We start from the raw sequence: 17,430 nt of genomic DNA on the forward strand, positions 1-17,430 counted from the left end.
ATATATATACATACAATTCCACAAGTTATTTTATTTGATAGTGTAACTTGGCCATCTTTCCATATCATTTTATTTGTGTGTTCATGTATATATACACGTGTCTTTAATGACTGAAAATAGCAGATATATAATATATATTATATATATATACACATATATATATTCATTTAACCAGTAAAAGAATACAAGACAGAAATTTTTCTCAAAAAATTCTGCCTTTTACTGAAAAACAAAATTCATAATCAGACAAAATCTATCAAATCTCTGCCCTCTTTATAATCCATAAAAATTTGCTTATGAACCAAATCCATTTGTTTTTATGTTTAAAACAGCTCGAAGTAGTGAGTCTCAATAAAATAATTCAATAAAATGCTAATACAATAATTTGCTAATAAAATAATTGTTAATAAAATAACTCAAATACAAATCTATACATCCCACAGGCTTTTCCAGTCTGGGGAGCAGAGTCAGAGAGAAAGAAGAATTAACCACAGCAAATAACCTAAAAGGACCCAGTTTCCGTGGGACTTCAGAGCCCCACAGAGAGTGAAGGTAACTACAGTGGAGCATCTCATGCTCCTACTCCCTCTACATTCTCCAAACTATTTTAATAATTCCAAAACTCCAAGAGAAAAGGTATAAATTAGATGTATATCTAATTTAAAACAGTATATACTACATAACAATGGGAATTTTCCAGATCCTTTTTGGGGGGAATAGATGAATACACATAGCTTCCACTGACTGTCTCAGAAATTCTGACCAGAAACTATGACAGGGAGTTTTGAGTTCTGACAAATCAACTTAAGGAAACTAAGTACTTATTTATGAATAAATACAGTTTTGCCTCTAATTTTCCCCTTGAATGTGGGATCCATAAAGAAAGAATAATGAAAGTAATCCTCTGCTTTGGAAAGACCACTTACCCTCCCATATGACTTGCCATTTTGGACATCTTTAAATGTAAGATGTGTCAATCTTCTGACACAATTTGGGAGTCTACTTTCCCATCCTGCATACCTGGACTTGATGTAGGAGGTTCACCTGCTTCCTTTTGGTTCCCTTTTACGCCCTAATCTCTCCAACAGCTGCAGGGTATTACATAATTCAACCCCTCCATATCCTATATGTAGAGTTTGTCAATAGCCTTTTATCTGCTCTTCTAGCCCAGCTACCATCACACAACTGCCTGAATAAGTGATGTCTCAAAAACCCAAATACATCATAGAACTCTCTGACCTATCAGGTGGTTTCTCATTGCTCTCCAGGACAATCTAGCTCTTGACTATCTAGCCCCTTCATTAGCTATTACCTTATTTGTACACTACCCTTGAGCATTTCCAAACCATTTGAAGATCCCTGAATAGACAATGCTTGTGACAGGCAGAACAATAGTTCCCCAAAGATGTCCATATAGGCCCTAATCCTCAGAACCTATGAATATGTTACGTTATATGGCAAAGGGGAATTAAGGTGGCAAACATAATTTAGATTGCTATCAGCTGACATTATATAAAGAGCTTAGCTTGGCTTATCCAGGTGGGCCTAATATAATCAGAAGGGCCCTTATTAGAAGGTGGAAGGAGAGTCAAAAATGGAGATGTGATGACAGAAGCAGAGGTCAGAAAGGAGGAAGATTTGAAGAGGGCACGCTTCTGGCTTTGAAGATGGGGAATGAAACCGTGACCCAAAGAATATAGGTAGCCTGTAGAAGCCGGAAAAGGAAAGGAAACAGGATTCTCCCCTAGAAGCTCCAAAGGAACACAGGCCTGCCCACAACTTGCTGTTATTTTGAATGTCTGACCTCCAGAATTTTAAGATCATAAATTTGTATTGTTTAAGTATTAAGGTTGTGGTAAATTTTTAGCAATAGGAAATTGATATGCTCTTTCATGCCTCTCTTGTTTAAAATAGTACACACACTATTACCTATACTTGGAAGGCCTTTCTCTACCGTTGCCTCCCTGACCAATACCTACTTATTTTTCAGTCTCAGTCTCATCTTAATCATCCTACTGGAGCCTCTCCTGAGCCAGATAGAGATGATCTTTCCTTTACTTTGTGCTACTATTATACCTTGTGTTTGTTCCTACTGTTTCTCTAATTTATGCACTTATTTCAATGTTTATTAAACATCTATCATTTACTAGATTCAGGGCTATGGATTTATTCAGGCTTCTGCAGAGAGACCATCTCTGGCAATGTCATCTAAAGTAGCTCCCTCTATCCCAGGTTATTCTTCTTGCTCTCATTCGAATTATTTTCCATTGTAGTACATCTCACTGTGTGGCATTATACTATATATTTATTAACTTGCCTGTTGTTCCCGTCTACAATTAGGATATATGCTCCATGAAAACAAGGCCTTTAGAGGATCATCTGTATTTCTCCAGACTGCCTAAAACAGTGCGTGGCACATATTAGATATTCGATACATATTTGCTGAAAGAGCATTAAGTGATTACATTATAGATCACAGTCCTGCATCTAATGCAAGGTAGTATTAAGAGCAAACACATAGTTTTCACCTGCTTTTCCCCTATATGTAAATCTAGGCTCACCTGTATGAGATAAAAATGATGATCAAGAACAACCTCCAAGGCAGTAGATTGAGGTATATGTGAAGAAGTGAGGAAGAAAACACATGCACACTTTAAAGTTTCAGCACTGACTCTAAGTTCACATTAACTGCAGTTGACAGGTGCCCCAGATCAGCTGCTCAGCTGTCAATCATAGTGCACAACTCCCACATGCAAAAACGTGCATTTTGTTAGTAATCAAAGGATATCTATGCTGTCTTCTCTAAGAGCTTGAGGGTAAGAAGGAGATTCTACGCATAGTAGACACAAATAATTTAGTTTTACCTCAAACATATTAAGTGAAAAAAGCAAGTTGCACAATGACACATACCATAAGATACTATTATAGAAACATGAACAGACATAAAACTACCTCTCTCTCTTGTGCATGTGCACTCTCTCTCAAGAGAAAAGTCTAAAGGCACACACTTAGACCAAACTGAAGAGGAAGCTGCAATTGGAGGTTAGTGTCAAAGGGGACTTTAGCTTTAACTGTAATAAAATCCTTGCTTTTTTACAATGAGTATATATATGCATATGTATGTAATTAAAAGTAATCAATGTTGCCCAAAGGGTCCTATTACTAAATACAGTCATCCCTCAGTGTGTGCAGGGGACTGGTTCCAGGACCACCATTGATACCAAAATATACAGATATTTAAGTATCTCATACAAAATGGTGTAGTGTTTGCAAATAACCTATGCACCTCCTCCTTCATGCTTTAAATCATCTCGAACTTATTTTTAATACCCAATACAAGGTAAATGCTATATAAAAAGTTGTTATGCTATGTTTTTATATGTTCTTTATTTTAAAATATTTTCTATATGAAGCTGTTGTATTCACAAATGCAAAACCTGCAGAGATGGAGGGCTGACTGCAATTCTTTTCTATTGTAAAATTAATGCAACAACATTAGAGTCTATAAATGATTATCAAATGGGTTCTACTGCTGAGAACCCCAGAGTCTAATCACTCATCACTCACATTTCTGAACCTGCCACGTTTGGACCACTTCCCAAAGCCCCTTGACCCTAGCAAGTCGCACAAACCCTGTGAAGTACAGCCTGAAATATCCAGTTAAGTTTAATTTTAAATATAATTAAAAACTTTTAATACAAATTTGCTCTGCCTTGTAAGATAAATTTCTTCTGACACCTTTAACAAAAATGATTCAAAACACAGTAGTTTTTCTCCTGATTAATGGTTACAAATGCATTGTCTTTCTCTTGATTACAAGCTTGATAATTCAAAAAAAATTAATGAAAGCAAAGGCCACAAGCAAGGTTATAGAGTTCAACAATTATATGGCATTTTGATGTGCTTTTTGCTATTACTGCTGAGGAAATTTTATCCTCTGAAGTTTAAAACTGTGGCAAACACAGCTACGTACTAATATTCATTCTACTTTTTTCCCTTTCTAACAGATTCTAATTTTGTTGAGGGTAAAATATTGGCTTTCCTTTGACACCTCTGAAGCTGTAAATGACCATGTGATACAGTTCCAACCAATGAGACATGAGCAGAGGTCTGCCGGGAATTTCAGGGCAAGATATGTTTTCTCATACAGGCACTCCTCCTTATTCCTTGCCTTTTCTCCTTTCTTTCTGCATGAAATGTGGATGTAAAACTAGACATGGAGCAAGTATTAGGATGAAAGATACATACTAACTGTTGCAGAGAAGGAAGGCAAGTGGAGCCTGGGATGTTGTTATCAAGAATCTGCTGTACCAGCTCTGGACTCTCCCTCTGGACTTATTGTAATGAGAAAAATAAATCCCCAAGCTTCTGCAGTCAGGTTCTGTAACTTTCAGCCAAACAAAATTCTCAACTGAGATAGACTGGGATAATATGAAGCACCCTGAAGATTCTGATGTCTCTCTACATAAAGCAGTATAAAAATTGTTCTAGAAAAACACCTATCAATATAGACATAGGATAAAATTCTAGAAAATATTACTGTCATTGCTCTTCAATAGTAGCATGAGAAAATTACATCTAGCAAAATTTCCTATCTTAAAACTCCAATAGAATTTCACATGCAATTTTAACATAGCTAAAAGAGAGTAGGTTAAGAGATATGTAGGTGGTTCTGGAAGGGGAAAGAAAAAAAATCCTCAGAAACTTAAATACATGACCAAAAAGTAACACAAAAGAATGCATCTGTGAGTTTACAATACTCCAGAATAGTTTTCCATGAAGGATCAGTTATGCAAGGAACAATTTTCTTTTAAAATGCTACACAAAAGGATATTTTTAAAATTTTTAATAAAAAATAGTGATCTACCACTCTTTAACAACAAAGACTATAAAACTCTATTATTAAATGACATTGCCTAGAACATGGTAGCCACAAATATGTTTTGAATAAGTGAAATAGTTATAATAGGTGAGAAATATTAATGCATTTTGTATTATTGCCAGTTAAGTTTGAAAAGATCTCCAGGCTAGGAAGTAAATAGATGAAGGGGAAGATGAAAGGGGTTAAGATAAAGTTTAGAGAGAGGGAAAGAAAGAGGGAAAAACAAGAAAAGCAGAGGGAACAAAAAGGGAGAAAAAAATTTTCCTTCCCTTCTTATCTCTTCTTTTTAATTTTCTCAAGTTTAAGTCATACAAGGAAATCTTCTTCCTCCCTATATAGGCAAATTTACAGTTGAGATTAGCTGCACTAAAATGGGTAGAGTTTTTACTGCAGAATGATTTAGAGTGGCTAATTTTGAAGCATGAAAGGTGGACCCTCAGGTCTGGGTAGGGTTTTTGGGGAGAGACGGTGACTGAGGATGAGCAGCTACCTGGAGAAAAGGGTGGTGATGGGAGGAAAGAGGCTGAATGTGGGGTGTTCATGATGTCAGTCTTCTCTCATTTCAATTTTTGCTTCAACCTAGTCCTTTACGTAGACAAGGAAGGGATGATTCCCCACTATCCTTTTTTCATAACCTCTTTGCACAAGGATCCATATTCTCTGAACAATAATTTGAAAGTCCTTTTATAAAAAACCTCAATAACATCTATGAAAACTAGGAGAAGTAGAAAAAAAAAACTGTTCTTCCTTAGAGAAAGAGGGAAGAGTTTTCCTTTCTGCCTGGGGGGTAGGGTGTGTGGATGGTGAGGGGGGCTGATTATCATGTAACACAACGACAAACAGAAAGAATTTGGCTGCGTAGGATTTTCCAGTTGGCTTTAAAAGTGCCATAGAATATTTTGTTTCAAAATGTAATGGTCAATAACATGAAATAGTCACTAACATATGACTACAACTTATTACTGGCAGTCAAAAACATCCAAATTAAAATAATTAACTACAACATTCCCAATAAAATTAACAAAAAATAAAATATTATATATATATATGTTTATATATATATATAAAATTGGGAAGGAAGCAGTAAATTAACTCTCATACACATTGTTGGTGGGTATCTAGGGGGCTATTTGGCAACTTATAGGCATACCTTGTTTTGTGCTTCACTTCATTGCACTTCACAGATATTGAATGTCTGTGGCAACCCTGTGTCAAGCAAGTCTACGAGCACCACCTTTTCAATAGCAGTGTTCACTTCATATCTCTGTGCCTCATTTTGGTAATTATTGCAAAACCCTTCATCATTATATTTATTATGGTGATCTATGATCGGTGGTCTTTGATGTTACTATTGTAATTGTTTTAGTGCACCTCAAACTGCATTCATACAAGAAAGCAAACTTGATAAATGTGTGTATTCTGACTAACTCATTCCAGCTGCTCTCCCCTGTCTTTCCCTTTCCTAGGGTGTCCCTATTTTCTGAGATACAACAATATCGAAATTAGGCTAATTAATAACCCTACAATGTCCTATAGGTGTTCAACTGAAGAAGAATAGTACATCTTTAACTTAGAATCAAAAGCTAAAAATGTTTTAACTTGGTGCAGAAGGCCTGTCAAAAGCCAAAATGGGGCAAAAGTTAGACATGTTCCTGTTAGCCAAGCTATGAATGCAAAGGAAAAGTTCTTGAAAGAAATGAAAAGGGCTACTCCAGTAAACACGCCAATGATAAGAAAGAAAAACAGTCTTATTGCTCACATGGAGTAAGTTTGAGTGGTCAGGATAGAAGATCAAAGCAGCCACAACAATCTTTAAGCAAAACCCTAATTCAGAGCAAGGCCCTAACTCTCTTTGATTCTAGGAAGCCTAAGAGAAGTGAGGAAGCTGCCTAAGAAAGTTTGAAGCCGGCAGAGGGCTCATAAGGTTTAAGGAAAGATACTGTATCCAGAACATGAAAATGCAAGATGGAGCAGCAAGTGCTGATTCAGAAGCTGCAGCAAGTTATCCAGAAGCTCTTGCTAACATCACTGGTGAAGGTAGCTAAACTAAACAATAGATTTTCAGAGTTGATAAAACAGCCTTATACTGAAAGAAAATGCCATCTAGGACTTTCAGAGCCAGAAAAGAAAAAACAATGCTTGGCTTCAGAGATTCAAAGGACAGGTTGATTTTCTTGTTAGGATCTAGCTCAGCTGGTCAGCTGGTGACTTTAAGTTGAAGCCAGTGCTCCTTTACCATTCTGAAGATCCTGGGGCTCTTAAGAATTAAGTCTGTCCGTGCTCTATAAATGAAGTAACAAAGCCTGGGTGATAGCACATCTGTTTACACCATGATTAACTGAATGTTTTAAGCCCACTGTTGAGACTTACTGCTCAGAAAAAAAAGATTCTTTTCAAAATTTACTGTTCATTGACAATATACCTAGTCACCAAAGAGCTCTGATGGAGATGTACAGATTAATGTTGTTTTCATGCCTGCTAACATAACATTTATTCTGTAGCCCATGGATCAGGAGTCATTTCAACTTTCAAGTCTTATTATTTAAGAAACACATTTCATAGGCTATAGCTGCCATAGATAGTAATTTCTCTGATGCATCTGGGCAAAGTAAATTAAAAACCTTCGCAAAGTATTAACTATTCTAGATGCCACTAGGAGCATTCATGATTTCTGGAAGGAGGTCAAAATAAATAGCAACATTAAGAGTTTGGAAAAGGTTGATTCCAACCCTTGTAAATAACTTTGAGGGGTTCAACACTTCTGTGGAGGAAGTAACTGCAGATGTGGTGGAAACAGCAAGGGAACTAGGATTAGAGCCTGAAGATGTGACTGAATTTCTACAATCTCATGATATAATTTGAACACACCAGGAGTTGCTTCTTGTGGATAAGCAAAGAAACTGGTTTCTGGAGATGAAATCTACACCTGGTGAAGATGCTTGTGAACCCTGCTGAAATAACAAAGGATTTATAATATTACATAAACTTAGTTGATAAAGCAGTGTCAGGGTTTGAGAAGATTGACTCCAGTTTTGCAAAAAGTTCTATGGTGGGTAAAATGCTATCAAAATCATCGCATGCTTCAGAGAAATCTTTCATGAAAGGAAGAGCCAATTGATGTGTCAAACTTCACTGCTGTCTTCTTTTTAAAAATTGCGACAGCTACCCCAACCTTCTTCAGCCAGTACCTTGATCAGTCAGCAGCCATCAACATCGAGGCAAGACCAACAAAAAGATTATGACTCACTGAGGCTCATATGAGCACTAGTATTTTTTTAGCACTAAAGGATTTTTAAGATATGTACATTTTTTAGACATAATGCTATTGTATACTTAATAGACTATAGTATACTGTAAAAATAACTTTTATAGGCATTAGAAAACCAAAAGATTCATGTCACTTGCTTTATTGCAATATTAGCTTTATTGTAGTGGTCTGGAATGAAATCTGCAATATCTCCAAAGTACACCTGTACCAAAATTCTCTTTTCTTTTTTTGAGATGGGGTCTCACTCTATTGCCCAGGCTGGTCTTGAACTCCTTGGCTCAAGCAATCCTCCTATCCTCCTACTTCAGCCTCTTGAGTAGCTGACTGTGAGTGTCCACCACTGCAGCCAGCTCTGTAGCAAAACTCTTTTTTTTTGAGATGGAGTCTCAGTCTGTTGCCAGGCTGGAGTGCAGTGGCACAAACTCAGCTCACTGCGACCTCTAACTCCCTGGTTCAAGCGGTTTTCCTGCCTTAGCCTCCTGAGTAGCTGGGATTACAGGCACACACCACCACACCCAGCTAATTTTTATATTTTTAGTAGGGACAGGGTTTCACCATATTGACCAGGATGGTCTCGATCTACTGACCTTGTGATCTGCCTGCTGTGGCCTCCCAAAGTGCTGAAATTACAGATGAGAGCCACTGCGCCTGGCCCAAAATTCTTAACATTTTTTATACCATTCGACCTAGTGACAATTTTAGAGATTTGTCCCAAGAAAACATACAAAAATATATCTTTACAAGTATGCTTGTAGCCGAATTATCTGCTTGGAGAAAAACGGGAAATGACTTTAAAATGAGTGATCATAGGGGATTGGTTAAATTAAATTATGAGATACCATACAATGCAAAGTTTTACGAAGATGGTACTATAGAAGAAAGCATTATCGTAAACCAACAAAATAGGTTCATTTAAAATATAGTTGAAAAAAATAGCACATCCTCAAAACTAAGGCATTCTTGAACTCTAGAGTAGTGTTGGTCTTTGGAGTTAGCCTGTGAAAGACTGAATTCCAGGTCCACCACTTATAAACTGTGGCACCCTCAGCAAATTACTTAAATGGTAGGTAAGATTCAGTATTGTAAAAATGTCAGCTCTTCCAAATTGATTTATACAGTCTCAACTGAAATCCTAGAAATTTTTTTGTGCATGTGAAAATTGGCAAGCTGGCTTAAAAATATGTACAGAAATGCAAAGGACAAAGGACAGCCAAAAGAATCGTGATGAAAAGAGCAAAGCTGGAGGATTTATAGTACCATATATCAAGATCCATTATGAAGCTCTAACAATCAAGACTGTTATTGGAACAAGGAGGGGCAAATAGGCCAATGAACAGTATAGTCTCAAGAAACAGATCCATACATACACGGTCACCTGATTTATGAAGACGTGAGTCATACTGCTGTGCAGTATGGAAAGAACAGTCTTTAATAAATGGTCCTGGGACAGTTGGATATCCACATGGAAAAAGTGATTCTTGATCCCCTACTTCCCAGCAGTCACATAAATCAATTACAGATGTACTGCAGCTCTAAATGTGAAAGATAAAAATGAACATTTTGGAAGAAAACAAAGGAGAACATATTCATGACCTTGGAATTGGCAAAAAATTCTTTAAAAAAAATACTCATCTTAAATGGAAAATGTAATACGTTTGGAAATACTAAAATTAAGAACATCTATTTATCCAAAGACACCATTAAGGGAGTGAAAAGGCAGCCTGAAGGGTAGGAAAATACATTTGCCATATATCTTTTCAAAAGACTTGAACCGAGAATACATATGTATATATTAAAGCACATACAAATTAATGAGAAAAAGGCAGACGACCCGATAAAAAATGGGCCAGAAGAACTCAACAGACACTCCACAATAAAAGGATACCCAAGTGGCCAATAAACATATTAAAATGTGCTCAACTTTATCCATTAGCAAAATCCAATTTAAAACCACAGTGCAATACCTCTATAAACACACTAGGGTAGCTGAAATGAAAAAGATAGAAAATACCAAATGTTGGTAAGAAAGTGGAGCAACCAGAACATTCACACACGGCTGGTGGCGTGTAAACTGGAACAACTTCTTTAGAAAAAAAATCACTGGCAGTTCAGCTACTATAACCTAGCCATTATACATTTTATATATTCAACAGAAATCTGCACATATATTAATCAGAAGACACATATTGGAATGGTCATAGCAGTGATATTTCTAGTAACCCATGTTAGAAATGACCCATAGCCTGGGCAACAACCTGAAATACTGACTCTACAAAAAAAAATTAAAAATTAGCAAAGTGTGGTGGTGCACACCTATAGTTCCAGCTTCTCCAAAAGCTGAAATGGGAAGATTGCTTGAGCCCAGGAGGTCAAGGCTGCAGTGAGCCATGATTACACCATGGCACTCCTACCTGAAAAAACAAACAAACAAAAATAAACTACCCAGGTGCTATGATGTAAATGTTGATATTTCATGCCCCCACCCCCCGGCTAAATTCATATGTTGACACTTAATCCCCAATGTGACTGTATTAAGAGTTGGGGTCTCTTAGGAAGTTATTAAATCACGAAGGCTTCTTTCTCCTCAATGGGATTAGTGCCTTCACAAAAAACACTGAAAGGTGCGTATTTGCCCCTTCTGCCATGTGAAGACACAGCAAGGACACGTCTTTTACGCAAAGAACAAGTCCTCATATTGCCTCATCAAGCTCTCATCACCAAATGCTGCTGGCACCTCAGGCTTGGACTTCCCAGCCTCCAGAACTGTAAGCAATCAATTTCTGAAGTTTGTTAATAACCTAGTCTACAGTATTTTTTTATAGTAGCTCAAGAGGACTAACATGCAAGATACCTATCAATAGTAGAATAAATTGAGGTATATGCACAGATTCACTATTAGATTTTTGTTATTGGGAAAAGGGCTGAAAGGTAGAGTGGGTATTGAAATATTCATTAATACTAGTGCCAACTTGGGTCTAGAAAATGCTGCTTCTACTCCTGTCCAATGAGAAATGTGTATAAAGCAAACAGTGTGTAAACAGCATCTTTCTTCTTTGACATATGTACTATTTGCTCCAAGATACTTTTTGTAACTGCTAGCTAAGGCTAGTTTGACATGACCAAGTGACAGAGCTGACAAACTTGAATAAAAGTGCTCAGATAGTTTTAAAACCAAATCTGAATATTTCAGTGCAACACATTTTTACATGTAAAAAAGTTGCCATAAAAATTGATATTATAGGGCGGGTGCAGTGGCTCATGCCTGTAATCCCAGCACTCTGGGAGGCCAAGGCAGATGGATCAACTGAGGTCAGGAGTTAGAGACCAGCCTGGCCAATATGGTGAAACCTGTCTCTATTAAAAATACAAAAAAAAAAAAATTAAGCTAGGCGTGGCAATGCATGCCTGTAATTCTAGCTACTTGGGAGGCTGAGGCAGGAGAATCATTTGAGCCTGGGAGATGGAGGTTACAGTGAGCCGAGATCACGCCACTGCACTCTAGCCTGGTGACATCTCAAAAAAAATTATATTATCCATGACTCTTTAGTGACATATAGCTTACATACACAAATTCTAAAGCAAGATAAGAAATAGGAATAATTCTAATTTTAAAAGTGTATGCACATATATATAAGCATAGATGTATGGTTAATAAATGACTGGAAAGCTAGACACCAAAATAGAACAGTAATCAATGTGAATAGAATGCTTTTAATTTTCTTCTTTGTGTTCCATATTTTATAAATTTTCAGTGAAAGAAAATTTTTTTCTTTTAAAAATTTTTTAAGTTATGTTTTTATGTTTGGAAACAATCACAGACTTATAGAAAAGTTGCAAGTGGAGTAAAAGAAAGTTTATTTTTCTGAAGGAAGGTTCCATTTCAGAGGAAACTGTTGCCTTGATTCCCCATCCCTCCTGAATACTTGATGGTGTTTTTCCTACAAACAAGGACATTCTCCTACATAACCACAAGACAACTCTAAGCAACAAGAGATTTAACATCGATAATATTACTATCAACTAATCCTCAGATCTCATTCAAGTTTTGCCAACTGTTCCAATAATGCCCTTTATAGAAAAAAGCTCCAGTTCTGAATCAAGCATTACATATTGTTGTCATGTCTCCTTAGTCCCCTTCAGTCCAGAATTGCTACTCTGTGTTTGACTTTCAGGATCTTGACACTTTTGAAGATTACATGCCAGTTATTTTATAGCATGTCCTTCAATTTTGGTTTGTCTGATGTTTCTTCATGATTAGGCCATTTATGCATCTGACAGGAGTATCACAGAAGTGACGTTGTGATCTTCTTATTGCATTACCTGATTTCCCTTTGTCCATTACTGATGCTGTTGACTTTGATCGCTTAAAGTAGGGCCTGTCAGGTTTCTCTACTATAAAGTTACTATTTTTTCCTACTTGTATTTTGTGGAGAGGTACCTAGAAATTAATAAAGTTTAATTTCTCATTAAACATGTATGTTTTGTTTGTCCATATCTGTGTAATTTGTTTTATTCAATGGTGATATAGTTTGGTTCTGTGTCCCCACCCAAATCTCATGTGGAATTGTAATCCCCAGTGATGGAGGAGGGACCTAGTGGGAGGTGATTGAATCATCAGGTTAATTTCTCCCTTGCTGTTCTGTAAGAGTGAGTGAGTTCTCAAGAGATGTTTGTTTAAAAGTGTGTAGCACCTCCCCCTTCATTCTTTCTTCCTCCTTCTCCAGCCCTGAGGAGACGCCTGCCTTTCCTTCACCTTCTACCATGATTGCAAATTTCCTGAGGCTGTCCCAGCCATGTTTTCTGTATGACCTGTGAAACTGTGAGTCAATTAAACCTTTCTTCTTCATAAGTTACCCAATCTCAAGTAGTTCTTTATAGCAATGCAGAAGAGAAAAAACAAATGGATTATAATCTATATACTATATTTGTTTATTTTGATGCTCAAATTATCCCAAATTTGGCCTGTGGAAATGCCTTCAAGCTGGCTTCTGTGTCCTGTGTCTTTAAACACAATACCCATTCATTAGCTCACAGTTCTGCAGGTCAGAAGTCTGGCATGGCATGATTAGGTTCTTTGCTCAGAGTTTGATGAAGCTGCAATCAAGGTATTACCAGGGTGAGTCCTTTTCTAGAACTTTAAGGGAAAACCCATTTGCCAGCTCATTGTTATTGTCAGTCAAATTCAGTTACTTGCAGCTATTGGACTGAAGTCCCACTTCCTTGCTCACTGTCAGTCAGGGACAGTTGTCAGTGACCACAGTTGTTTGCATTCCTCATGTGGCCCTCTACATATTCAAAGCCAGCCATGGATAATCACCTTCATGCCAATTCCTTCCCATGCTTTGGATCTCTAATTTTCTCTAGACCCAAATTTAAAGGGCTCTTGTGACAAGATCAGGCTCACTTGGATAATCTTCCCTATTTTGAGATTAACTATCAGGAAACTTAATTACATCTCCAAATCTCTTGCCATATAATGTAACATAGTCATGGCAGAGATAGCTCAACATATTCACGCTCCTGGGAGTTACACAGAACGTGTATGCTAGAGGGCAGGAAATCTTGGGGGGCCTCCTAGAATTCTACTATACATGTAAAGTACTAAAACAGTGCATGGCATATAGTAAGCACTATACATATATTAACTGTTATTATGATGTATAATTGAACAAATTCACAGATATTTAAAAAATAGCAATGTGACACCATATTTAAAAATGGCAATGCCAAGGGCATAGCAACATAACATTCCAATGAACTATTAAAGAAACAGACATTGGTATAAACTTCCGGCAATCGATTTGTTAAAATGTATATAGAAAGCCCAGTAATCCCATTTCTAGGAATTCATCCTAATGATATAATCAAAAGTATACACAAAGATATATAAAAGAAGATATTAATTATAGTTAAGCTTCTGTGGCATGTCAAGATATGTGTTAGCCTCTTGACATTGCTGTAGGTCAAACAAGGCTTCTGGCAACTTCTTAGGGAGCCCTAGCCCTCTTCCTGGAACATGAGGGGGCCTTTTGGCAAGACAGGGTCTCTTGAAAAGCAAGAGATTATACCATGTTACCATCTGCCTAGTCGTGCCTATCTGCCAAAACAAGAGCGTCCTGGGAAGGAAGCCTCTGCATTGTCTCCCTGGTTTTCTGTGCTACAGCCTCATCCAAGCCCTAAAGTGCAAATAGTGGAGTCTGGCCTGTCACTCCTAATGTGTTGTCCCCTTTATGCTAAATTGGTTATATTATACTGTCAGCCATGATTCCAGAGTATGGCTTTTGTTTGATTTTAGCAACAATATGAGGCATCCCAGAGTACACTGTACGCATCAGCGGTTGGGGGGCAGTGTGCGGAGTCGATGCAGAAGGTAATTACCAAGAGAGCACCTGCTGCATACATTATAACACCATAAAATAGCTGCTATTAGTACCATTTTACAGGTGAAAAAACTGAGGCTCAAAGAGGTTAAACAACTTGTTTAAGGATGCACGTTTAGAAAATGATGAAGCCATGTTTTGAAACAATTGGCTTCACCCTTTTTACCATACCAGTTATTGCTATTGATTTCTGAGATTGTGTATTTACTTTAAAAGCTCATCAAGAAGTGGTAATAATTAGTCTAGCTTAAGACCTACTGCAGTAAACATTGCTGCTTCCCTCTACATTAAGGCAAATTAACCATATGCAATGTGGTTGCAATGCAGGTTAATTTTTATCTTAAGTATTTTTTCAGCTGTAGTCTCCCCCAACTTAAATTTCAAATTAACACATGTACCACAAGTTCAGCTTGAACAATTTATCCCATTATCTCAACCCAAAGAGAGACACTCCAAACTCTATAATCTTTGGAACTATCATCTTTCCATAGATTCAACAACCAGGTTAGTTATCTCTATCTCATACTACTCTCTGATACAATTCTTGATTTAAAAAAAAAAAATCAATGCCCAGGGCCCCTGAAGTCATTAAATTGTCTGTTTCTCCTTCAGGGATTTTCCCCTCATCCTTCCCACATATTCTCCTTCCCATACATTCTACTTTCCTCCATTATGCACAGAACTATCCAATCTGCATTCCCCTTTAATTTCCTCCCATTTCTAGCTCCAACAGTCTGCTGTATTCTTGTTCTAGCTTTTGCCAGTGAACCTCTGGCAATCAATTCAAACTCATGGTAACCTTCCAGCCACAGAGCAAATGTCTTTACAGGCACTATAAAAAATACATATATGGTTATGGAGTTTTGTGTTCTTTTGAAAGCTTTCTTTCCTTTCTTTCTGGCACGACATAATTTTACAGGCTCTTCTGGGTCTCTGCTGGTCACAGTCCAGATCAATTATCTTTCCAAGGAGCTCTGGTTCCTTGGAGAATGGCATTAGAAGGCAAGATTTGGGCACTAGATGTGTTCATGGCCACTGAGATGTCACTACTTCTTAGCCCACCCAGTAGGCAAAGCTAGAAAATACAGGCCCACACATTTATATATATATACATCGATATCTCCAACTGCAATACAACAGTATAGGGTTCATTTTAGTTTTCTCCTCTCCTATATTTGTAACTTCTTTCTCCAACAGTAAGAAGCCCAGCTACCATTAACTTTTTATCTTTTACTTAATCTACTTCCTACATAAAATCTTATCTATCATCTCTAATACCACTTCTCTTCTACACAGATGCCTCCCTTATCCCATTTGAGTCCCAATAGCCCAGAGCAGGTGCTCCCAACCCTCACTCACATGAGCTACACTATTCCATGGCAGACTCTACCCTTCCAAATATACTTCTTCCTCAATCTGACTCCCCATTCTGCCCCCCACCCCAGTGCATGAACATGCTTCCCACTCCAGTTGAGTTTCAAAACCCCGTGTCAGGCTGTCCCTGCATGATGATGCTCTTTTCACTCTGCTTGGGCACTGACACAGTGCACTAGTCTCCCCATTCATGGTACCTCTTCCATTCCCATCTTCCTTGAGCTCTGACAACTATATCAGGCTGCCCTTATACATAAATGTGGCCCTTACCCGCACTGGTCTCTGACTCAGTGAAGGTCAGCCTTCCTAAACGAATGCCCTTTTTTTTTTTTCCTTTTTGGGTTTCAACACCATAGTTAGGCTCACTGCAGTTCCCTCCCAGTTCCAGTGTAGATACCAGCACTGTTCTGCTCATTATAACAGATTTAGGACTAATTGTTCAGGAAGGGAGGAAGAAGAGAAGGAAATAGGGTAGAGGAAACATTGTTTTCTTCCTATAAGGATAATGCACATCAACAGAAATTCTCTAATTTGTTGCTATTATAGCTTAACAGTTTTCTATTAAAACTCTAAAAATGTTTGATACATAAATTCCTTCCATAAGTAGTCATACCCTTAGAAGAGAAGCCAGTCAACATTTTCTTAAGTCTTGTTTTTCTAAGAAATTGAAATTCATATTAATCAAATTAATGAAAACAATTACTTTTTAAGTGCTCATAATTATGTGTAACCAATGACAAAGGCAAAGAGCAGCACGCATTACGCCCACAAGGAAGGAAACGGGCACAGCACTCAAAAGCATGAACTCTGGAGCTAGAGTGTGGGGTTCAAAACCCAGCTCAAAGGCCCTTGGCAAGTTCCTTAACTTCTTTGTATTTATGTTTTTCTATCTTTATTTTTATTTTATTATATTTTAATTTTTTTGAGATGGAGTTTCACTCTTGTTGCCAGGCGAAGAGCAATGGCGCAATCTTGGCTCACTACAACCTCCGCCTCTGGGGTACAAGTGATTTCCCTGCCTCAGCTTCCGGAGTAGCTAGGATTACAGGTACATGCCACCATGCCCAGCTAATTTTTGTATTTTTAGTAGAGATGGGTTTCAACACATTGGTCAGGCTGGTCTCAAACTCCTGACCTCAGGTGATCCACCTGCCTTGGCCTCCCAAAGTGCTGGCATTACAGATGCAAGCCACTGCACCTGGTCTTTTTCTATCTTTAAAATAAGGAAAATAGTAATACTTTCTAGAGTTGTTGTGAGGATTATAGCAGATAACACATAAAATTTACTTAGAAGATATCTGCTGTCAAAAATGTCATCTGAAAATATTAGTTGTTAATTATTACAAAAGTAGTCACAGATGCCTGAAAACATGTCCAGAGATTCTGTGATTCTTACAGCTTGATGTGAGGAACAACATAATAAAATGTAGACACTGTCACACAGGTGACTCTCTTGGCACTAATGTCATCATAAATCCACGAGCACAAAAATAGGCATCAATATTTTACAGATGGATTTAAACTAC

At 37.5% G+C, this 17,430-nt stretch overlaps 1 protein-coding gene across 3 annotated transcripts in view; it reads right to left on the reverse strand.

The window, feature by feature from the left end:
* Nucleotides 1-10,497, reverse strand: part of CCDC148 (coiled-coil domain containing 148) — a 204,631-nt gene extending 194,134 nt beyond the window's left edge. For all 3 annotated transcript variants that reach the window (XM_032286471.1, XM_032286469.1, XM_032286470.1), the window contains exon 1: nt 10,464-10,497. The gene's annotated coding sequence lies outside the window, so the exon portion shown is untranslated. The remainder of the gene's footprint in view (nt 1-10,463) is intronic.
* Between the last annotated feature and the right edge of the window lie 6,933 nt (nt 10,498-17,430).

The sequence above is a fragment of the Sapajus apella genome, unplaced genomic scaffold, assembly GCF_009761245.1.
Source record: "Sapajus apella isolate SASKATOON/1434 unplaced genomic scaffold, GSC_monkey_1.0 scaffold18, whole genome shotgun sequence".
Taxonomy (NCBI): domain Eukaryota; kingdom Metazoa; phylum Chordata; class Mammalia; order Primates; family Cebidae; genus Sapajus; species Sapajus apella.